The 26,162-nt window shown below is 35.7% G+C and overlaps 1 pseudogene; it reads right to left on the bottom strand.

Annotated features, from left to right (window-relative positions):
• Positions 1-26,162, bottom strand: part of LOC131058820 (ATPase family AAA domain-containing protein At1g05910-like) — a 152,371-nt pseudogene that overhangs the window by 36,544 nt on the left and 89,665 nt on the right.

Below are 26,162 nucleotides of genomic sequence, written 5' to 3'. Positions count from 1 at the left end.
GACCGAGGACTGAAACAGGTACCCAAATCAACCATACGATAGGGTCCAATCAAACAAAGCAAGGCTTGCCATTACTAAAGCAAAAGCGAATACATAAATTAAACTCGCATAGGCAATAACCAGAGGATACAATCTTTCTCCAAATTAATTTAGACATTAAATGTCGATCAAGTTTTCTAAATGATCTAAGACAGATTGTAGTTATCTACCTCCTCTAGGTATAGGTTGTTCCTGGTTTTCTAACTCTCTAAGGTTCATTGCATCGAACACACATAATAAGCCATAATGAGTTCTTAAACCAAGTTCACATAAATATAATCAGACAACCATTAACCAATTAAATAAGATATTTAATCTTCAATTAAAACATCATTGACATACTAGTTCAAAATAAATCCTACAAATTTGTCTTTTCTAGAACCAATTTATACTATACAGATCAAGTAAATATACATATTTAAGGAAGCCAAATAAAGAAAATCCATTCCCAAATTAACAGATTGTTTCCTTGAGCATATAAAGAAAATTACTAAAATTAACTATTAATTAATGAATATATTTATTAATCCACAATTAATTAAATATAACAAATTAATAATTAATAGCAGAATTAACAAATTAAGTATTTAATTACAAAAATATGTATTAATAATAAAATACAATTTTGAAAATTAATTAATGTATATTGCCTCTCATACAATTAATTAATAACAACTAATCGTAATTTATTAATTAATTGCCATATTTAAGCTTTATTAAAACTTAATTTAAAAAACATATTAATAATAATAAATTATTATTATATATATATATATATATATATTTTTATTTATATAAAAAAAATATTAAAAAAAAAATTATTTTTAACGAAAATATTATATAAATATATATTTTTTTCAAATAATTAAAAAAAACATTTTAATTTGCAAGAATACAAAAAATACAGGGGAGGGTACCCATGTGGACCCCCACGTGGGCCCCCCCCTTGGGAGCTCACGCTTCCCTTGGGAAAGCGCTGCTTCCCAATGGGAGCACTGCTTTTCCCTAAAGGAGCACACAACCCCCATGGGAAGCGTTGTTGTTCCCAAAGGGACACGCAGCACCCCCTTTCCACGAGGTGGGGGGGTTTACCCAATATAAAATTTATTTTATTTTATTTTTTTAATTTTATTTTTAAAAATAAATTACTGTCTAAACACAGTAAAAATAAATAAATAAACAGTCTCATAGAGACTTAAAACCAATTCCCAGCAACATGGTTATTTTTACAAACCCTCATTTTTTTAAACAGTCTCATTGTGAGACTTAAAATGAAAATTTTCAGCAAGAAGAGGTTTCCAAAATTGGAAGGATTTGTTGGAATAACCAGCCAAATAAATAATCTTTTGGGCATAAGGAAGCTCATTTTTCATAGAAGAAACAAGCAATCAGCCAATCTTAACCAATATCAACTAATTCCACAATGATTCATAACCTTGAGGCAATCAATGGAGAAATTAAAACAAAATAGCATGAAGAACATCCAATGCCCATTTTTTTTAAATTTAAACAATAACTAATTGATAACCAGAATTCCTACCTCAATAAGCATTCCTAGAAACGATCTGATGAAGAGCCCCAACCTGCAGCTCAAGAAATCCTTCTCCTTCCAAAATCCCCAAATCTTTCATCCAACATATTTTCCAAAAAAAATATTTTTTTCTCCAAAAAAATTCAATCCCCCATATTTTCCAAAAGTCTAGGTTATATGGAAAAGTTTGACCAAAAATCCCATTTTTGGATTTAAAATTTTTATTTAAAATAAATCACAAAAATATTTATTTTCCAACTATATCAATAAATTAAATTGCTTTTCAATTCAAAATTGATTTTCTCAATTAATTCAATTTAACCTTTCTATTTCCAAAATGCCAAGAAGATAAAATTAATTCTATTTCAATTAAAATTAAATCTTTCTTTTCTTAGGCATAAACATAATACATTTAATATTTAAATTTAACCATTTAATTGAACTTGCTCCCAATTTAAATCGAGCAATTCAAATTAACGATAAATCACCTAAAGAAATCCTGTTTAAATTAGTCCATTAATCTTTAATGCACAAACACATATTTAATCAAATTAAATACTAAGGACTAAATTACTTAATTTAACCATACACACCAAACACGCAAACCAAGAAGGTCAACCAGACGGACGACTCACAAACCCAAACAAAAGGGAATACCGACGATGACTGACGATGCTCACTTGAGCACAACTATGTTCAACTAGGGTCTTACGACCACCTAATCCAACTCTAAGGATTAAAGAGGTCCACTCAAACCTGAAAATCTAGGTGAAGATGAACCTCGCACTCATGCGGCCTTGTACCTGAAATCTCCTGTAACCAAGAGTCATACATGCATACATATATAAACTTATTGAAAGCGTTAGCCCGATATAATAACACGAAATAGGAACACTAAACAACTTGCATGCAACTATTGCGAAAACCATATTAACAGATATGCACTAAATCAACACATCTGACTATAATCATTATATTATGATAAACTAACCAAGATTAAACCGAGATTATAAATTGATTAGGGCAGGGATACTACATTCTCCCCCCCTAGGTTCTGACTTACTCCTGGAAGTCATAAGGCTAGATGCAGAACATGTCGCACGCATAAGCCCTGAAACTCATTCAACAAATATCAAATTGCACATAGGAATTTTTCCATAAATAAATGAAATATTATTACTAAATCCTTTATGAATGCCATTACTCATTGGCAAGATACATCTAAATCCATACATTTCTTATAACATTATAGGAATTATCCACAATCATAGAAGAGAAATAAGAATCTTCTCCCTTTCATTACAGCAAATTAATGCATTACAAAAAGGTAGACAACAATTACCATACTCATCTATCAATCATGACAAGAAAACATGCCATCATGATCAATTTCTTTTACCAATCCATCATTTTCATAAAAATTTATTGCAAAGGACTAGCTTCAAAATTCAATTTCTACAACCAAGTTAAACTTTCATGAAATAAGAGCAACATAAATAACTCAATTGTTTACACTTGCTAGGCATAAGAAAGCCTTCCAATGACTATGTCCCATAACATAGTGACAAGTTAGCACAATTTACTCCATGATACACATAATAACCATCCACATAACTGGAATGCACAACTCAAAAGGCCACATGTGAGCAAGTCTAATGCTCGGTCAAAGATAACATGCATGATCAACATCTCTATGCCTGATCTCAGAACAACAATATGATCATAAATATCCAATATCTCACTCAAAGGCTCAATGGTGTTAGGCACACCATAGTGGTGCTACCTTCCATACAAGATTTTCGTGAACATCCCTTGTTGAGTAAGGTGGTTAGCCTCCAAGAGATAGTCACCATACATAGGTAGGTAGTGGATCCTAGCTGCATCACAGCCTCACATACCCCCATCCTCAAGGTTCCTTATTTCCACTTCCTCGTACACACTCTACCAAGTTCATATCATATGTCCTTGGAGAGGAATTTCACATTTCAACACAAGACCAACATACGAAAACAATAAGGATAAACCAGTTTAGCCAGAAAAGTACAGATGAATAAAGATAATAAATCATCGATTCCAATAGTAAGGCAATAAAATAATCCGGAATTGCAACACCAAATCAAAAGTGCAAAAGATCACAATATCATGCCTAAACCTTCAAAGTCAAAGTAAAATAAATTGTTGGTCCCCAAAGAAATATAAAGAATATCACAACTGCACATAACACCACTATGTCACTAGCGTCTAGCCACCAACGAGGAAGGAAGGAACAATCGTCTAGCTATTGCAGTAGCTCTTCATGTGGTGTGATATAGTCACACTACCCACATGGCATGGTGGTGTGCACCTCGACATCACCCCGCATCACGTCGTCATGCGGTATGGCAATACCCCTAGCGGAGAAGACAAGCAATGGACGTATCCTGCATGGTAGTGTACCTCACGAAAAAAAAAGCACACACGGGTCACGTCCCATATAGCGACGTATCTAATAGGATACTCATCGTAAGTTAGAGGTATACCTAACTAAGGTCCACCCACATGCCCACCAACACATACTAACTGGCAGCTCATGTGGATAAACCTACCTTTCATGAAGACAAGGCAAAGGATCCTCCAAAATACAGCATCACTATGCTCAAGAAATGCCATCAAAATGCTCAAATAAAGGAAAGGAATAGGCTGCCACACATAAACCTATAAATAGATTCATCAAAAGGGAAAGTGACTTCTAATACTACCCCTTAACATACTAAGTTACCCACAACCCGAGGTTTGGTACTCAGTAGGGAAACAAATAAGCAACATCACATAAACAGTATGGTTTCCCATACTCATAAGCAACATATCCTCCATGGTTGATTACTTCACCAATCCATTGGCACATATAATAAGTACTAGTTTCTTACAATACACATGAGTACACCAGCACTGGTTTAGTCACATTTACGGGGAGTACTTTTCAGTACACTAACATCTATTCAAGGAAGATTTTAATTATGCTCCCCACATGAATAACTGAATCAAGCTTATTCTAGAAACAAGTACTGAAATTATTAACAATTATCATTCCTATATATTTCTCGAATCTCACTAAGCATTCAAAACCACATTACTAACTATGCAAATTCTTTTCCAAAAAGGACTTCCATCTTTCAATATGAAGCCAAAATGCAATAGTACAATTTCACATGCATTATAAACATTCTATTTAAATCAATGCATTCTTTAATACCATTTCTAAAAAATCTTATAATCTAGGCAAAGAGAAGGGAAAGAGAGTTTGATAATCAAACTATTTCCTACAAAGACACAAGATCAACAAGGTCACACTACAATATAAAATTGCTCACTATAAGCCTATCATTTTAATTGCATGGTTTTCATTTCGTTACCGTTTTAGAAGAGTATCAATCGAACTAACATGAAATTTCCAATTATTATGGTTGCAACAGAATATTCTAGTTTTCCAAACAACAGAGATTAAAATAGGTAATCTTATCGATGATGCAAGGTCTCTTGAGAACACTCACTACTATAATACAATACAGACACATGTCATAATTTGCAACCTATCATTGAAAATCAAATTATGATCAAAAGGTAAGTGAGGAGCTATCACCAAAATAATACATATTAATGCATGCACATCAAACAAGCTTGCCATTCACACTTTCTAAACATAATAAGGTAATTACATATATCCAAAAGCAAGTTCAATGGAGCATTGCTAAAATAGATCCTCGGTTCAACTAGTTTAATGCAACACATAAAACAATCTTTCGCAAAACACATTAATATATTCTCAAAGCTACTATAACATGTTCCCTTTAATACTTCTTTTTACAAACAAAGTAGTTTCCCATAACAACTATCCGCATATTAATGCACATTACATAAGATAGAATTTAATTATGTTACTCCTACATTACACATGGAGAATTCTTTAATGTAAACATACAGTTTTCTCCCAACAACCAATATTAACTTTCAACCCGAAGCCCTTTTATTATCTAAACACATAAGCGTCATAGGGTTCACACAAGGGTTCAAGAAGTCACAACCTTTCTTTTGCAAAAAGGAAAACTCAAATCTAAGATAATTACACATACCCCAAATATTTTAATTTTCAGAAAGAGGGAGAGAGAGGAGGAAGGGTTATAACCATTCAATTTGCTCCAAAATAAAAATTCAATATCTACCATACAAGTCCTTCAAGTGGACAACACTAAGCTAGATCATATGCTTAAACAAGCACAGTTCACACTTTTAGATTCAAGACAAGCACAAACCAACCCAAATGGATTAGTATAAAGAGCACAACAATCAATAAGGAAGGTACATACAACTCTCTTTCAGAATATGAGTAATCGTAGACCAAGACATCAATAAGCACATATAATCATTCAAAACACCAACATCAAGAAGGTGAGAACAAGGTGTGAACACACATGTTACACACAAGTTAAGGTCTGTTCAATCACTCACATACACAAGGGAGGACAAGCATGCATGTAAGGTCGATACACCTCACAACAACTAAGGGCACAACGAAACCAGAGATCCTAGTGTTTGTAACATGGGCTCTGATACCAAATGTAATTCCCCACCAGGAAACCCTGAAGGGATAAAGCCATAACACAAGAATAGAGTGCAATAATTTTATTTTTTAAAGTTACACAACATTAAGATACAACAAGATATCAAATATTTAGATTACATAGCGGAAGACATCAACTACCACCTAAAGAGTTTCCCAACATGATTACTTAATTATAAAATTAACTTAACTCACACAATTAATCCAATAAGCTGATTATCCTATAGCGAGAGAATTCCTAAACAAGATTAATTTCTTTCAGATAGATGAAAATATAAATCACATGCTAATGTTTATCCATTATGATTCATTCATACCTTACATTCAAGCTTTTCATTAAAATATAAGCCATGCATCTAATATTCTAACACACTAGAATTTTCATCATAAACATATGAGATCTTTCATGCACACTTAATTTCCTTAATAATGATTCCATATAATCCATTATCCTAAGCTACATTCTTTCATATTCCAATTTACAACATTCAAGAAAGGACTGCATATAAGCATTTAAAGTTAATTCCATCTTATCCACTTATGCATTCTAACATAAGCTATTCATACATGATAACACTAAACATGAAACATAAGGACAAAAGCATCACATAACACCAAGATGATCTTAGAGTTCACCCCTAAAGGGCTACATCTCCAGGTCTGCTCAACTGCAAGACCCCTCTGATAATTAATAAAGTTACGAATACATGAGGTTCTCATAATTTACAATCCTGCCATCAAGGCGAAACATAATCAATATACAAATGACCACATCGGTCAATAAATACATAAACGGTCCCTGAAAAGGAAAGGATCCAGCTGAACATAATCGAAGCTAATACAAGGTCCATAAGAGCATCCACAAAACTGAGTCATCACCACCCAAGGTCTAACATGAAACCAGGTACGCACAAGGGCATAAGAAACAGGACGACTCCACAAAAGTGCTCCTATCAAGACCATACATCAACACACACTAGCGAACGCAGAGACAAGTGTCATCACACAACCTGGTATGGCTACCCTCGTAGGTCTTCATAGGTTTCGGCCCAATACACTAGGTTACCCTGGCAACCTAATCCAAACCTCCAGCCCATCCAAGCCTCATGTGGACCCACACATCCTTTCGTGAAGACAAGGATGATTGTTTGCCATTTCAGGCCTTCTCACAGCATGTCGAGTCTGTGTTAGCACTCATCTCATCTGTGAGGCACAATTATCTTACTTAGAGATTACATTCTAATCTACTGTTAGGTTATCACTTATTAGACTCACTTTCGATGGGTTACCCAACAACCACTTTGGGTGTGACCCCCAATCGAAAGCCACTTCCGATACGACACAAGACTATACTCAAGCGACCTCAGAAACCAAGGAATACACATGGTTATATGAACGGAGTTCAAAAAGGAGGGAACATCCATTTGGTCAATCACGACTCAAAAGAGGCACTCACAAAAGGGATATGGCCAAATACGACACCACCACTAAACTACAGTCAAACTCAAGACCGAGGATTGAAACAGGTATCCAAATCAACCATACGACAAGGTCTAATCAAACAAAGCAAGGCTTGCCATTACTAAAGCAAAAGTGAATACATAAATTAAACTCACATAGGCAATAACCAGAGGATACAATCTGTCTCGAAATTAATTTAGACATTAAATGTCGATCAAGTTTTCTAAATGATCTAAGATAGATTGCAGTTATCTACCTCCTCTAGGTATAGGTTGTTCTTGTTTTTCTAACTCTCTAAAGTTCATTGCATCGAACACACATAATAAGCCATAATGAGTTCTTAAACCAAGTTCACATGAATATAATCAGACAACCATTAACCAATTTAATCTTCAATTAAAACATCATTGACATACTAGTTCAAAATAAAACCTACAAATTTGTCTTTTCCAGAACCAATTTATACTATACAGATCAAGGAAATATACATATTTAAGGAAGCCAAATAAAGAAAATCCTTTCCCAGATTAACAGATTGTTTGCTTGAGCATATAAAGAAAATTATTAAAATTAACTATTAATTAATGAATATATTTATTAATCCACGATTAATTAAATATAACAAATTAATAATTAATAGCGGAATTAACAAATTAAGTATTTAATTACAAAAATATGCATTAATAATAAAATACAATTTTGAAAATTAATTAATGTATATTGCCTCTCATACAATTAATTAATTACAACTAATTGTAATTTATTAATTAATTGCCATATTTAAGCTTTATTAAAATTTAATTTATAAAACCTATTAATAATAATAAATTATTGTTATATATATATATTTTTATTTATATAAAAAAATATATTATAAAAAACATTTCTTTTTAAAGAAAATATTATATAAATATATTATTTTTTAAATAATAAAAAAAAATATTAAAAAAAAACATTTTAATTTGCAAGAATACAAAAAATACGGGGGAGGGTACCCACATGGACCCCCATGTGTGACCCCCCCTTGGGAGCTCACGCTTCCCTTGGGAAAGCACTAATTCCCAATGGGAGCACGCAACCCCCATGGGAGCACTGTTGTTCCCAAAGGGAGCACGTAGCCCCCATGGGAAGCGCTGTTGTTCCCAAAGGGACACGCAGCACCCCCTTTCCACGAGGTGGGGGGGGGGTTTACCCAATATAAAATTTATTTTATTTTATTTTTTTAATTTTATTTTTAAAAATAAATTACTGTCTAAACACGGTAAAAATAAATAAATAAATAGTCTCGCAGAGACTTAAAACCAATTCCCAGCAACATGGTTTTTTTTTGGTTTTTTTTTAATATAAAAAGTTTTCCAAAAGACAAACCCTCATTTTTTTAAATAGTCTCATTTTGAGACTTAAAATGAAAATTTCCAGCAAGAAGAGGTTTCCAAAATTGGAAGGATTTGTTGGAATAACCAACCAAATAAATAATCTTTTGGGCATAAGGAAGATCATTTTTCATACAAGAAACAAGAAATCAGCCAATCTTAACCAATATCAACTAATTCCACAATGATTCATAACCTTGAGGCAATCAATGGAGAAATTAAAACCAAATAGCATGAAGAACATCCAATGCCCATTTTTAAAAAGTTTAAACAATAACTAATTGATAACCAGAATTCCTACCTCAATAAGCATTCCTGGAAAGGATCTGATGAAGAGCTGCAACCTGCAGTTCAAGGAATCCTTCTCCTTCCAAAATCCCCAAATCTTTCATCCAACATATTTTCCAAAAAAAATATTTTTTTCTCCAGAAAAATTCAATCCCCCATATTTTCCAAAAGTCTAGGTTATATGGAAAAGTTTGACCAAAAATCCCATTTTTTGATTTAAATTTTTTATTTAAAATAAATCACAAAAATCTTTATTTTCCAACTATATCAATAAATTAAATTGCTTTTCAATTCAAAATTGATTTTCTCAATTAATTCAATTTAACCTTTCTATTTCCAAAATGCCAAGAAGATAAAATTAATTCTATTTCAATTAAAATTAAATCTTTCTTTTCTTAGGAATAAACATAATACATTTAATATTTAAATTTAACCATTTAATTGAACTTGCTCCCCATTTAAATCGAGCAATTCAAATTAACGATAAATCACCTAAAGAAATCCTGTTTAATTTAGTCCATTAATCTTTAATGCACAAACACATATTTAATTAAATTAAATACTAGGGAATAAATTACTCAATTTAACCATACACACCAAACACGCAAACCAAGAAGGTCAATCAGACAGACGACTCACAAACCCAAACAAAAGGGAATACCGACAACGACTGACAATGCTCACTTGAGCATGACTATGGTCAACTAGGGTCTTACGACCACCTAATCCAAGTCTAAGGATTAAAGAGGTACACTCAAACCTGCAAATTGCGGTGAAGACGAACCTCACACTCATGCGGCGTTGTACCTGAAATCTCCTGCAACCAAGAGTCATACATGCATACATATATAAACTTAATGAAAGTGTTAGCCCGATATAATAACACGAAATAGGAACACTAAACAACTTGCATACAATTGGTGTGAAAACCACATTAACAGATATGCACTAAATCAACACATCTGACTATAATCATTATATTATGATAAACTAACCAAGATTATGTTGGTATTTTGGTATGGTTTTGTCATTGATGTGAACACCTACTAAATACACCTACTTTGGACATCCAGCAACATTCACCGGCAAACAGTAAACTGTGCAATAGTTACCGGTATATGATTAACCGGCAGGATATAATGTTCACCGGTACCTGGAATGACATGGAAGACACTTGGTAATGTCGAAGACATCATGTGGACACTTTATTTTGAAGTAATAATCATTGGTATATTCTGATTTGCATATTTTCTTTTACCGACAAATAGGTCTAGGTTATCTAGGGTTACACCGGCAGGTTTATCATTTCCAGATCAGCATGGCACGCTATGGAGATGATTTATTATTGTTGTAAATGCATTAAGCCAACATGTTTAATTGGTTATTGCATTGGATATTATATTATTTGTAAAATGTTTTTATTGTAATATCTTTTAGAGCTGACCTACTAAAATTGGTCTTAGGGTATGGTATAAATGTAAGATCTTATTCGTAAGATCAAGTGTGGAATGCGAAAAGAATTGTGAGAAGGTATATGCAAGATTAAGAAGAGCTATACACGAAGACATCATTTGAAGGTGAAGTTAGGTTTTTGTGGAAGCATATCAACATTACACCGGTACTAAATCTAGCATATGAAGATGTGATTTTGTGCAGTACATTCTTATTGGATTTAACCATCCAGCTGTAGTTAGTGTGACTCCCATTTGTGATTGAGCAGTGAGCTCTAGGCTTTTGGCCTTTCTGCATGTGCAAACCCCTCTTGTACACTTACTATCTGCAGTAGTATCATCTGATTGTGGGTAAGGTTTCCCACCATGGTTTTTCCCTTACAGGGTTTCCACGTACAAATATTGGTGTCATGTGCTGTGGATGACTTTGTGCTTATGTTTCATGCATTAATTCTTACTGGTATAGCAATTTACTGTTAACACTATCTACCAGCATACTTAACTGATTTACCGATATTAAGTATTAAGTTGGATAATAAGTTTTTGGTTTGAATTTATTAGACAACTGATTTGCCCCCCCCCCCCCCCCCCTTCTCAGTTGTCTTCGGGACCTACAATTGGTATCAGAGCCTAGTCCTCTTTTTGCAGAAGTTTAACAACTTGAGGAGATCCAATGTCTACTAATTATTTCAGAATGGATAGTCCTAAACGTGATGCAACCAACTATGGGATATTGAAAATCAGAATGGAGACACATCTGAATTGCATTGGTAAAGACATCTAGGAAGTTACTAAGAATGGTTATACTACTGCTGTAGTTGGTCAAACTGCTCCCACTACTTTAGCTAAAGATGAAGAAAATGATTGCAAAGCAAGAGAAGCACTCTTGAGTGCATTATCAGATCAACAAATCATGGGATTATCAGATAGGTCCATTGCAAAAGCTATTTGGGATCATTTGGAAACACTAAATGAAGGGGATTCCACAGTCAAAATTGCAAAACTTGAAAGCTTCCTAGTCAGGTATGAACATTTGAAAATGGAAGAAGATGAAAGGATTTCTGCTTTTATGGAAAGAGTAAATGAAATTGTTTTGGGTATCAAATGTTGTGGAGGAACCTTGAGTGAAGATGAGATTGTTTCAAAAATCTTAAGAGGTTTGCCACCGGCATATAAAATGAAGGTTACTGCTACAAATGAGTTGAGAACAATGCCTAATACATCAATAACTAGGGATACATTGATTGGAAAACTTTCAGCTTTTGAAATTGAGGAATTTGGTCCTGTTACTACTATAAAAACTAATTTGGCCTACAAAGCATCAACAACATCTGCTCCATCCTTTGACAAATCAGACTGGAGAGCCTTTTATGTAAGAGAACTTGAAGAAACTAGGAAGGAGAATGAAGAGCTTGAAGAACTTGAAGCACTATTTGTAAGAAAAATGCCAAAAGGCCCAATTGAAAGTAAGTATGAAGGTAAAGCACCCTTTAAATGTTTTAACTGCAAATAAGATTGGTCATATGGCTTCAAGATGCCCTGATAGACATGCTAGACTAAGAGAAGAAGCTAGAAGAACATACAAACCTAATCCTGAATATCAGAGATACAGATTTAAGAAAAACAAAGATAAATCTTGTTACACTATTGATGAAGGTGTGACTGATGATTCTGATGAGGATCTAGCAGACAATGGATGGGTCTTTGTTTCTATAACAGAAGATCAACTGGTACCTATTGCTCAATCGGTAGAACAAGCCCTAGCAGCTAAAGTTGAATAAAAGGATGAATGGATTATTGACTCAGGATGCTCACATCACATGACTGGAGACAAAGGTAAATTCTTGAACTTTCAAGAATACAATGGAGGTTTAGTAAGATTCAGAGATGACAAAGCCTGTTCAATCAAAGGTAAGGGTTCAATAGCTCTTGATGGTAAACATAACACTGACAATGTCTACTATGTTGAAGGATTAAAACATAATCTTTTAAGTGTTGGTCAATTAGTTGAGAAAGGTTTTCAGTTACAATTTAAAAATGGAAAATGCAAAATCATGAATAGAACTGGTTTGGAAATTGCAACCGGTAATCAGACTAGAGGTAATATCTTTCATTTGAATAACAGTGAAAAGGCATGCTTAATTGCACATATAGATGAAAGTTGGCTATGGCATAAAAGACCATGTCATGTAAATTTTGATTGCATGGTAAAAATCAGTACTTCTAAGGCAGTTAGAGATCTACCTAAAATTGTGAAACCTCATAATACAATTTGCAAGGAATGTCAATTTGGAAAACAAGTTAGAGCCAGTTTCAAAAGTATTCCAGAAAAATCCAATAATGCCCTTGATTTAATTCACACTGATTTATGTGGTCTAGCTAGATCTAAAAGCTTACAAGGTGATAGATATTTCATGCTAATTATTGATGATTATTCTAGAATGTGTTGGGTTACTTTTCTCAGAGAAAAATCAGAAGCACTTGGGAAGTTCAAACTATTCAAAGCAATGGTTGAAAATGAAACCGGTAAGAAAATTAAATGTTTAAGATCAGATCAAGGAGGAGAATTCACTTCTAAAGATTTTAATACATTCTGTGAAGTAAATGGAATCAAAAGACAGTTATTAGCACCTCGGACACCACAATAGAATGGAGTTGTTGAAAGAAAAAACAAAACTATTTTGGATGCAGCAAGAAGTATGTTATCAAAAGCAAATCTACCACATGTGTACTGGAGAGAGGCAGTAAGCACTGCTGTCTATACATTCAACAAAGTTCACATCAAAGGTGAAACCGATAAGACCCCTCATGAACTATGGTTTGGTAATACTCCTACTCTTAAGTATTTCATAATTTTTGGAAGTAAATGTTATATTAGAAGAGATGAGTATATTGGCAAGTTTGATACTAGAAGTGATGAAGGAATATTTCTTTGTTATTCATCTAAGAGTAAAGCATATAGATGTTTTAATAAAAGATTACAAAATATTGTTGAGAGTACAAATGTAAAGATTGATGAACAATTCAGAGGAACTTCAAGGTATATAGACTCTGAACTGGGAATAGAAATTATGATAAATGGACCTACAATAAGTCCACAAGTACAGAATGATGATCCAGTTACTCTGGTATCATCAGAGGATTCCACAGTAATTGAAGAACAACAACAGACTAAGACACCCTGGTATGTAAGATTGAATCACTCTGAAGATCAGATAATTGGAAGAAAACTTAAAGGAGTCATGTCAGGAGGAAGATTGGCAAATGAAGAGGTATGTCTTATTTCTCAAATTGAACCATTATGTATCAATGAGGCATGTGAAGATAAATTTTGGATTAAAGCTATGGAAGAAGAATTAGGACAAATTGAGAAAAATAATACTTGGACATTAGGTCCCCGACCTAAAAATAAAAATGTAAATGGAACCAAATGGGTATTTAGAAACAAACTCAATGAAGATGGTAAGGTTGTCAGAAATAAAGCAAGACTAGTGTGTAAGGGATATTCTCAGAAAGAAGGAGTTGATTACAATGAAACCTTTGCACCGGTAGCTAGAATTGAGGCAGTTAGATTATTCTTGGCTTTTGCAGCTCACAAGGATTACAAAGTTTATCAAATGGATATTAAATGTGCATTTTTTAATGGAGATCTTGAAGAGGAAGTCTATATTGAACAACCTGATGGATTTTCCTTGATAGATGACAGTGATATGGTTTGCAGATTAAGAAAAGCTCTGTATGGATTAAAACAAGCTCCAAGAGCTTGGTATGCAAGATTGGATAAGTATCTTTTAAGGATTGGTTTTACTAAAGGAAATGCAGATAGCAATTTATATTACAAAGTAACTAATGATGACATCTTGATTATTGAATTATTTGTTGATGATATAATCTTTGGAGGAGAAGATGAATTATGCAAAGAATTTTCTCTTGAAATGCAGCAAGAATTTGAAATGTCTATGATCGGAGAAATAAAATTCTTTTTAGGATTGCAGATTTTATAGACTGATAAAGGCATATTTTTTAGTCAATCTAAGTACTTGAAAGAACTACTTAAGAAATTTGGGATGGAGAACTCTAAACTGGTAAGCACACCTATGACTACAAATGACAAATTATCTCAAAGGGATGAATCTACACCTGTTAATCCAACTAGATACAAATCTATGATAGGAGATTTACTATATTTGACACAAACCAGACCTGATATTATGAATGCAGTATGTATAGTTTCTAGATTTTAGATTAATCCTAGGGAAAATCATGAATCAGCAGTAAAAGGGATTTTCCGGTACTGACAAGGCACAACAAATCTTGGATTATGGTATCCTAAAGATGAAAATTTTGATCTATATGCATACACAGATGCAAATTGGGTAGGAGATTTGGATGATAGAAAAAGCACCACTGGAGGAGCATTCTTTCTTGGAAAGAGATTAGTTTCTTGGTTAAGTAAGAAACAGAGTTGTACATCTTTATCAATAGCAGAATCAGAATATGTTGCAGCAGCAACAAACTATACACAGGTACTTTGGCTTAAGCAAATGTTGAAAGACATAAAGGTAAAATGCAAGGAGCCTATTACTATATATTGTGATAACACTGTAGCAATTGATATATCTAAGAGTCTAGTATTACATTCTAAAACAAAACATGTTTCTATCAAACTGAACTTTCTAAGGGAAAAAGTTGAAGAAAAGGAGATAAAACTAGTTTATGTGAATACTAAAGAACAACTTGCAGATAGTTTCACAAAACCTTTGCCTAAGGAAAGTTTTAAGTATCTCAAAGATCAGCTCGGAGTCATACCTCCATTGGTAGAGACTTAGATAGTTGATGATTGTCATCAACTAGCAGAATTAAATGGACAAATCTTTTATTCCAGTATTTGATGAGGAAGCTACTTCTTAGGGGGAGTAGTTGGTAATTTTGTATGGACTTAAATTTTGTAGCTTTGGCATTTGATGTCAAAGGGGGAGAGATATATGGAAAAACACATTATCAATTGAGGAGAGATATCTATGGTGAAAATTGGTACAGGATAACATCAAATTGCTTCCAGGGGGAGAGATTGTCACCTTGAGGAGTTTGTTGGTTTTACACTTGGCATTTCTATTTTGGCACTTTGATGGTTTTTCCATCTTATGTTGCCATCAATGCCAAAGGGGGAGATTGTTGGTATTTTGGTATGGTTTTTTCATTGATGTCAACACCTACTAAATACACCTACTTTGGAGATCCAACAACATTCACCAGCAAACAGTAAACTATGCAACAATTACCGGTATATGATTAACCGGCAGGATATAATGTTCACTGGTACCTGGAATGGCATGGAAGACACTTGGTAATGTCGAAGACGTCATGTGGACACTTTATTTTGAAGTAACAATCACTGGTATATTCTTATTTTCATATTTTCTTTTACCGGCAAATAGGTCCAGGTTATCTAGGGTTACACCGACAGGTTTATCTTTTCCAGATCAGCATGGCACGCTATGGAGATGATTTATTATTGTTGTAAATGCATTAAGCCGACATGTTTAATCGGTTATTGCATCACATATTATATTATTTGTAAAATGTTTTTATTGTAATATCTTGTAGAGCCGACCTACTAAAATTGGTCTTAGGGTATGATATAAATGTAAGATCTTATTCGTAAGATCAAGTGTGGAATATGAAAAGAATTGTGAGAAGGTATATGTGATATTAAGCAGAGCTATACATGAAGACATCACTTGAAGGTGAAGTTAGGTTTTTGTGGAAGCATATCAGCATTACACCAGTACTGAATCTAGCATATGAAGATACAATTTTGTGCAGTACATTCTTATTGGATTTAACCATCCAACTGTAGTCAGTGTGACTCCCATTTGTAATTGAGCAGTGAGCTCTACACTGTTGGCCTTTCTGCATGTGCAGACCCCTCTTGTACACTTACTATCTGCAGTAGTATCATCTGATTGTGGGTAAGGTTTCCCACCGTGGTTTTTCCCTTACAGGGTTTCCATGTACAAATATTGGTGTCATGTGTTGTCGATGACTTTGTGCTTATGTTTCATGCATTAATTCTTACCGATATAGCAATTTACTATTAACACTGTCTATCGGCATACTTAACTGATTTACCGGTATTAAGCATTAAGTTGGTTAATAAGTTTTTGGTTTGAATTTATTAGACAACTTATTCACCCCCCGCCCCTCTCAGTTTTCTCTGGGACCTACATATTAAATCGAGATTATAAATTGATTAGGGCAAGGGTACCACACTTGTCTTAAGTGTTCATGTCTTAACAATGTTTATTACATATTTTTGGATGTTTACGGGTTTTTTAGGCTTTTTATGAATGTTTTAATTTGTAGGCTTTTTTCAAGATATTTTATGATTTTTATGGTTTTTTTCAGGACATTTTATGATTTTTATGATTTTTTCAGGACATTTTATGATTTTTAAGATTTGTCCAGGACATTTTATGATTTTTAAGATCTTTTTCAGGACATTTTATGATTTTGCAGTCAAAAGGATATTTTGGTATATACAAGGGACACTTGATTATGGACTATGGTACCCCAAGAAAGGGGATTTAATCTTGCATGCTTACACTAATGTTGATTTGGTAGGCTGCATTGATGACTATAAGAGAACAAGTGGTGGTGCATTCCTCATAGGTAATTGGTTGGTCATGGCATAGTAAGAAGCAGGATTCAATTTCTCTATCTACTGTTGAGGCATAATATATTATTGCTGCCACATGCTATTCTCAAGTGCTATGGATGAAGAAGACCCTCAAGGATATTCAAGTAGAGATGTCTGACCCTATTTCCATCTAGTGTGACAATTTTGGTGTAATTAACATATCAAAGAATCGAGTTATGCACTCAAGGACAAAGCATATTTCCATCAAATATCATTTTCCCAGAGAGGTGACAGATCTATGAAGTCAAGGTAGAGTATGTCTCTATAGGTAAACAAGTGGTTGATATCTTCACCAAGCCTCTACTACTAAAGAGTTTTGAGTATCTTAGACACAAGTTAGGAGTGGTATCACCTATTTCATGCACTTAAATGTGTATGAATATCTATGGTTCATGGGGAGTTCATTGTAAAATCTCCTATCTCTTGGACCATATGTTGGACATAGGGGGAGATCAAGTGATTATGCTACAGTACCGACATGCTTGAGCTTTTGGGTAGTACTCATTGGTCATCATTTGAAAGTTCCTTCAATGTCTATTCAATTTTTACTTTGATAAAAATCACAATTGGACCATCGGGTGAAAGGAACACTAGACAGGTGTATTGGAAGTACAAATTGCAGAAGAAGGAAATTATTGTAGGAATACCCAAGAGAATTTCATGATTAGGAGAATATAATTTCCCAATTGGTAGCACTCATAGTACAATCACATTTGATTCTTATGAACAATTGATGTCAGTTGGTGTCTCTATCCTCCATCTTATATGTTGTTGGTTGAGTGGATAGAAATCAAACGGGGAGAATACACTATATAACCATTGGAGAATGAATTAGATGGAAGGATTCCCCGACCCATTGTCATTGTTGTCAAAGGGGGAGAATGGTCCAATGGGTAGGGTGAAGGAATAGAGTGTGTTGACATCAATGCCAAACAAGGAGATTGTTGGTATTGTGTTGTCATTGATGTCAACCGGTATGGGATTATAACTGACAAGTAAGTATTAGATGTTTGAAAACAATGAATCCAAGAACACTGAGAGGGAGCGGTGAATCGATGTTCTACTGGTAATATAAGATTTTACCTTATTACAACATACACATATAAACCGGTAAATGAAGAAACATATAACATGAAGTAAATAAACAAGCCACATGAATGAAAATCACAACACACAGAATTTATACATGGAAAACCTCAAAGAGGAAAAACCATGGTGGGATTTATGACCCACAATATCAATTCACTGGCCATGTGAAAGATATTGCATAGTATGGGGGCCTACACATGCAGGAAGGCACACTGCCTAGAGCACACTACTCAACACAAAATAAGTCTCACTGACTACAAGCTTATGCTAAGATAAAACAAGAATGGTGAGCTCACAAAATGCATCTGCTATGCCAAAAAGAGTTTCGGTTATAGCTCTTTTCTATACCAGTTCTTAAACCCTTTTACTGATATCTCATTTTCTCCAAGAATGCTTTACAAACCATCTACTGATCATTGCATGATATTACTTTCACATACAAATGATATATATAGATGTCCTTAGCATCACACTATTTTGCTTCCTTGTCCTACACACTCTTCTATATCACAATGACCTAATAAACTGACTTATATACCCTTTACAAACAATATGCCTTATGTCAGATTACAATACATTACAAAAGATATTCAATGCCAACCCTATACAATAATTATAAAATGATTAAATAAAACTTTTCAGATCCCAGACTGATGTCGGATTCACATAAGTGTTGGATGTCAGTGTTGGTGCTAGTTATGACCTTGATTACTCCAATGCCAGTATCTACCGATGTATGCATCCAATGCTAGTGTATGCCTTCTACAGAATCTTGCTGCCTTCAATGACCACATATGAATCCAATGAGTATGAATTGACAATATTGGAAACTGGTATGAAATGACAATTGGTAGGTATGTTACTAGTATGAAGATGCAATAAGGAGATCCACTGGTGAGCATGTATGGACATGAAGAAGAAAAACCAACATAGTGAATGATTGTTGGATCACATGAAGTATGGACACAAAACCAGAAGAATTCCGAGTCAATATGATCTATCAGTAGGGTATATGAGCCGGTAAAACACTAATCATGTGTCTTGGTCAGTGAATGAACTGAAATCAACATAGAAGACTGGGTTGAGTTGGATGGTGTCTGAGGATGACACGTAGGTTCCATGTGGCAGACATGCAGTGGTAGGAAAATCATCCATTGATGTGATAGGTGATGAGCAGGTCAACTTTAAATAAAGAACCCATGAATCATAGGTCAATGACAGAAGAAGTGTGGCTTGAGGCAGATCGAGATGTAGAAGGTTTTTGGTGAGATAAATCAAGTAGGACAATTCGATATTTGTGCTCGATGGTCAAAGGAAATACCTAAGGCATTAGTGGTGAATGATAGAGAAAGGTTGGAAAAACAAGTTGCAAGTTGCTAAAGATAGAAAGTGCGTATAGATGTCATCAGAAATGGTGGTGGTGTTTGATCTAATGCAAATCATCAATCAAGGAGAGGAGATCTGATTAGATTTAATACAGACATACTCGATGGAGAAAAAACCATAACATGCCTAGTTTGAATCTAGGTGTTGATGGGAATAATCAAGTATAAATATGTAGACTAAAGACTTAAGATGATGATGCTTGATGCCGATAAAAATAGGGTAACTGAGAGAGTAGAGAGTGGTCAGAGAGAAGATCAAAACCATCAGAGTCTTGGATTTTTTGATAGAGAGGTAGAACCTGTAGAAGGTTTATTAGAGGTTTTACCGACAAGGTTAGAGCAATCGGCAAGCTGCCAAATAGAACTACAATTGTTTAAACTAACAAGGGGGATTCGGGAAGAAATTTGCAAAAGGTGAAGGAGATAAGAGAGTGTACCAGTGAAGGCTATGCAAGATAAAATATGGGTAGAAAAAGGTATAAACAAAGAACAAAGAACCGACAGAGAACTGAGAAAGGGAGAACTGATTGAGAAGAGTTAAACTGGTGAAGTTTTTCATTGTAAGAGTTACAAAACTCATTTGTAACAAGATTAAAACTATTGTATTAATCTGATCTTTAGTACATCACTAATTTGGAGCTCAATGCAAGGGTTGGTTCTCCTTGGGTTGGTGCCCTAAACTTTGTAATCAGTGCTTATTGTGAGGTTGTATCGGAGCAGTAGTCTCCAACAACATTTCTCACCGAGGGTTTTCCCACATTGGGTTTTCCTCATATATCTAGTGTTATGTATTGAGTATCTTTGTGTTTTTTCATTTGATCTCTTTCCTTAGCTCACCGGTATATCCTCCTTGTGCCTGATTTGCTAGTTGGTACCAAGAGTTTGGTTTAAAAGGTTTAATATATTGGGAACCACTGATTCACCCCCCTCCCAATGGTACATTGTGTTCAACAAATTTTTCTTCATTGCCAATAAACTTTCTTCCCTTTGTCTTTAATGAAAGATCTTCCAGAGCTCCTTTTCTTATCTCCATCGGTTTCACTATAGGGACATTTTGTAGCAAAGTGTCATATTTTACCATAGTTGAAGCATTTGAGTGGCAACTTTCCTTTATACTTACCAGATCCTCTTTTGAGATTTCTAACAAAGTTTGCTACCTCTACATCCGAGTCTTCACTGGATCCTTTATGAGAAACCTCTTCCTTTCCCTTTTTGATGGATTTGAAAGCAACTTCTTTCCTTGAAGATCCTTCTCTGGTTGTCCTCATCTCATAGGCAATTAAGGAGCCAAATAACTCATCCATTGTGAAGGTTTTTTAGATCCTTGGCTTCATATATAGCAGAAACCTTAGTATCATACTTAGATGTGAGTGATCTAAGTACCTTTTTGACAGTAACTTCATCAACAACCTCTTCTCCAAGTTCCCTAATGGAGCTCACAGTTTCATCTACCCTGTAAAGATAATCTACAATCTTTTCTTCATCTTTGTTGGTGTAAATAAATATTCACTTTGGATATTAATACACTTTACTTAAGTTAACTTAGGATAATGCATCTCTTCGTAGTTTGGATTTGAGACACTTAGGGAAGTGTGCACATAGGGATAGAGCTTGTAGGAGAAATTCCACCTTTTGTGGTCTTATTTTGCTGTTACACTCCACATTCGGTGGGTCATCCACCTCTTGTGGAATATTATATTATTTCTCCTACCTGCCCCTAGTATTTCTTACCTACCCTTGTTTCTCATTGAGCCACATGTCATAATTGTGTGCTCATATATCCATATGGCCTTGCCTATATAAGCAGGCCTATATTCATTGTATTGGTTAATCTAGTTGATCATTTGCATATTGATGAGAATACAGTTTGTTCTTGTCACTCTATCATCTCTTTTTATGCTTTTCATTGTGCCCTTGATCTTGGCAAAATCCTACATGGTATTAGAGCTATTGGGGCTTCATTGATTAGTTTTTTGGAGACACTTTGGAGGCTTCTTTTTTTGGATTTGGGGATCTTCATTTTTTGGGGGCGTCGTACAGCGATTTCGACATCACCGTTGAATCTAGGAGGACGTTTCCATAAATTTCAACTATAAAGTCGACCTATTTTGGTGAGGAAATTTTTTTCCCCATTTTGGCTATTATTGTACGGATTTCAAAATTTTTTTCATATTTTCTGAAAAAAAAAAATTAAAAAAAATTAAAAAAAAGGGCGATCAAAATTTGAAAAATAAAAAAATCAAATTAAAAAAAAAAAAATATATATATATATTTTTGGGGGGTCCGCAGACCCCCCCCGTGCCCTTTGTACCTACGTGTTGCAGGTTGCAGGTCGTACCCTGTTGTACTCTGCAGCGCCTGCCGTGTACCTCCCGCGCTGACATGTACCAGCCACAGCCATGACCCGTGCCACTGAGACCCACGCCACCCAGCTACCATGCTGTCGGGACCCCGCCAGCCGCCGCCCACACTCTCCAGCAGCTCCCTCCACCTCCGGCTCTCCGGCAGCTTCCTCCACCTCCAACGATGCTACAAAACTGACGGAATCCACGCTCGCCATGTGGCAGGCGGCCACTGGCCCGCAGTCTACAGTCTGTACACACAATCACCGCACCATGCAGTCCAGCCATACGCCACGTCACCCGCCATGCAGAGCTGACGTAGACTGCCACATCAGCCTGTTCGTACAGTACGGACGCCCAGTCAGCAGGGAGGCGAAGTTTTCATGACGGTCATACGATCGTCAAATTTAAGATAGTGAAATGCTGATGTCAGCACCACATCAGCAGCTTTTTGAAATTTTTGGACCCCCTCTCCATTGAGCCTTTCAGTTTTGCAGTCCAACTTTAAAAGGCCATATCTTGCTCATTTTTGCTCCTTTTTTGGTGCAGTTTTTTTTGAAATGGGCTAAAATTTCATGATCTTCGCAGTGGTATGGTTATTTTATGATTTTGGTGCATAGGGTTTTTGGAATTTTCGGATTCTCTCAATTGTACCTGTCCAATTCTCAATTCTGCAACTTCAAAGGCCTCGTTTGAGCTCATACGACCTCCTTTGCAGGTGCCGTTTTTTTTGAAAGTGCATATTTTTTTGTCTACTTTCATAATCTATGATCAAATTTTAGAGATTTTAAGTGGAAATTATACTTTTAGACATTGGTCTTATTTGGCCTATTAGGTGCTTATAATGTGCTTGGATCTTAGTTTAGATCTCTTGCATTATCAGTTTGAGTCTCTTTTGGCCTTATTGAGGTAGTTGTAAAATTTTAATCAGAAGTCCACTTTGCCATCTTTTGCAAGTGGCCCATTGTATACGCACTAATTATAAAGTGCCAAATCATCACTTTTGGGGGGGGTTCTTTGATTGAGTGAATTTGGGGGGGTGTCTTGTGTGATTGTGCCTCTCTTTGTGCTCTTTCCATTTTTGTTGCAATGAGTCCTAATAAATTTCCACCTTTAACTCCACATAATTATGCATCATGGAAAATTAAAGTATGGAGTAAATTAATGGAAAAGGGTCTCACACATTACATAGATGGAACAATAACAACACCACCTAATCCTAAGGCTGATCCAAATGCTCAAATAGAATGGCTCACAAAGAATTGCATGGCTCTTGGAACTTTGCACAAGTATGTATCAGATGACCTCATTTTTCACATTGAGAAGTGTAAAACAATCAAAGAGGCTTGGGATATGTTTCAGAAATTGTATGGTCAAGTTGATGAAATTAGAGGCTATCAGATTGACAATGAACTCACCAACTTGGATCCCAAGAGTTTTTATACAATCCAAGATTATGTCACCAAAGCAAATGAGCTAAGAGCAAAGCTTAAGGATTGTGGAATTGACAAAAAGGATGCTCAGTTGATATTCAACTTGGTTGACAAGTTTGCACTAGAATATGTAGCACTTGTGTCTAGCTTCCAAACTCATTGTTTGATAGTGGGGAGTTCCTATGTTATGCCTTCATTTGATGCTTTCACAGAAATGTTGATATTGGAACAATCTAAGTTGTTGAGCATGGGGCTTCTCAAGTCTTCAAAGTCCAAGGCTTTGGTGGCTAATCAAGGGAATCAAGGAAGTCAAGGCAAAGATTCCAACAAGAAGAAGAAGCACTCTAAGTCTAAGCCACACCAGGAAAAAGGACAATCATCCTCTCCATCACAAGGTGATTTTTCATCCTCTTCCAAGAAGGGGACACCACCTAAGAAGGATAAACCAACTTGTGAATATTGCAAGAAGTATGGTCATGATGAGCATCGATGCCACGCAAAGCAAGTTGATGAGTTAACTAATCTTCTCAAGAAAAACAACATCAACTTGCCATCCGCCTACACAAAGAAGGATTCATCTCCTTCCTCTTCCTCACAGTCTAAGGGAAAAGGGCAAGCATTTGTGGCTACAACAGGTTCTTCACAGCAATGGATACTTGACATGGGTGCCTCATATCACATGGGTTCTACAAAGAAGCAGTTTTCTTCATTGGAGCCATCTAAGGTACCTCACATTTACATAGGTGATGATACACAAGTAGAGGTTGAAGGGAAAGGTTCAGTTGACATGGATGATGGAACATTTGAGAATGTTCTCTATGTTCCTAACTTGTCTACCAACCTTCTCTCCATCTACCAAATCACTCACTATGGGAATGGGAAAAAGGTTGAGTTTACACCAGATTTAGTTGTGGTAAAGGAACTTGATGATGATGCCTTGGTAGCAGTGGGACGAGTCAATAACAACTCAAGGCTTTATTCATTCTCCCACTTTGTGCCAAGTTCACCTTCTAGGGCCTTGCTTACTCATTCAAATTCAGAAAGTAAGCTATCGCATGAGCGGTTTGGTCACCTCAACTACTGCTATCTTCAATAGCTCAGCACTAAAGACATGGTCATAGGTCTACCTCGAATCAGTTTTTCAGAGGGTGTATGTTTAGGTTGTTCCATGGGTAAGCATCCCGATGAGAAGTTTGATAAGGGGAAAGCTTGGAGAGCTTTGGAAGTTCTTCAACTTGTTCACAGCGATGTAGCAGGTCCATTTCCAGCACCTTCATTTAGTAAGGCCCGCTATGTTCTTACCTTCATTGATGACTACTCCCACTTCACTTGGGTCTACTTTATCATTCATAAGAGTGAAGTATTTGACAGATTTCAGGACTTCAAGACTCGTGTGGAGAAGCAATCAGGGAAAGTGGTCAAGATTCTTCACACAGATAATGGAAGGGAATATGTGAACAAAAGACTTGAGGACTTTTGTACATTTGAGGGGATTGATCTTCAGCATTCTGTCGAATACACTCCACAGTAGAATGGGGTTGTAGAGCGCAAGAATAGAACTCTCAAAGAAATGGCTAGCTGTATGATACATGCACATTCTCTTGATCCCGCCTTTTGGGCAGAGGCTATCAGTTGTGCCACACACATCCAAAATCAGGTTCCTCACAAAGCTTTGCAAGGTATTACTCCTTTTGAAGCTTGGGCTGGTAGGAAACCGATTGTGAGACATTTCAGAGTCTTTGGGTGTCCAGCATGGGCTCACATACCTCTGCAGAAACGCAAGGCATTGGAACCACAAAGTCTACCTTGCATATTTGTTGGATATCCTGAGGGTGTTAAGGCATACAGATTGATGGATCCAAAGACACATGAGGTGTTCATTGAGAGGAGTGTTCACTTTGAGGAAAGCTCTCCTAGCTTAGCCTCTCTACCTCCTCCACCTTCCTCCATTATGGATAGTGATGTTAGTGATTCAGATGATGAGACTCCTTTAACTCCGACTTGCAGGGTTAGACCTCTGCAGGGTCCACTCATAGTTGAGGAGCCTCATTCTCCACCTCCACCTAGACCTCATTGGGCTCGACAGACACTTGAATCTGCGGGTTCTCTTGTTGGGGATCCTTCAGATACATAGAGAAGTCAGTCATAGCATCAGGATCTACCACATGCATTCATTGCTACCGCTTCTGATCCACAGACATTTAGGGAAGCATCAGGGGTTCCTGAGTGGGACCAAGCTATGGAGGAAGAGTATAGTTCCTTGATGAGGAACAACACATGGGATTTAGTCCATCTCCCTAAGGGGAGAAAGATGGTTCGATGTAAGTGGATCTATCGGACCAAGTATGCAGCGGATGGTAGTGTGGATAAGTATAAGGCTCAGCTTGTTGCGAAAGGTTTCTCTCAGGTTGCAGGTGTTGACTATACTGAGACCTTTGCACCTGTAGCCAAGATGAACTCCATTCATTTGGCA

The sequence above is a fragment of the Cryptomeria japonica genome, chromosome 2 (assembly GCF_030272615.1).
Source record: "Cryptomeria japonica chromosome 2, Sugi_1.0, whole genome shotgun sequence".
NCBI lineage: Eukaryota > Viridiplantae > Streptophyta > Pinopsida > Cupressales > Cupressaceae > Cryptomeria > Cryptomeria japonica.
The sequence above is the reverse complement of the archived record's forward strand: the minus strand, read 5'-3'. Positions and strand labels throughout refer to the sequence as shown.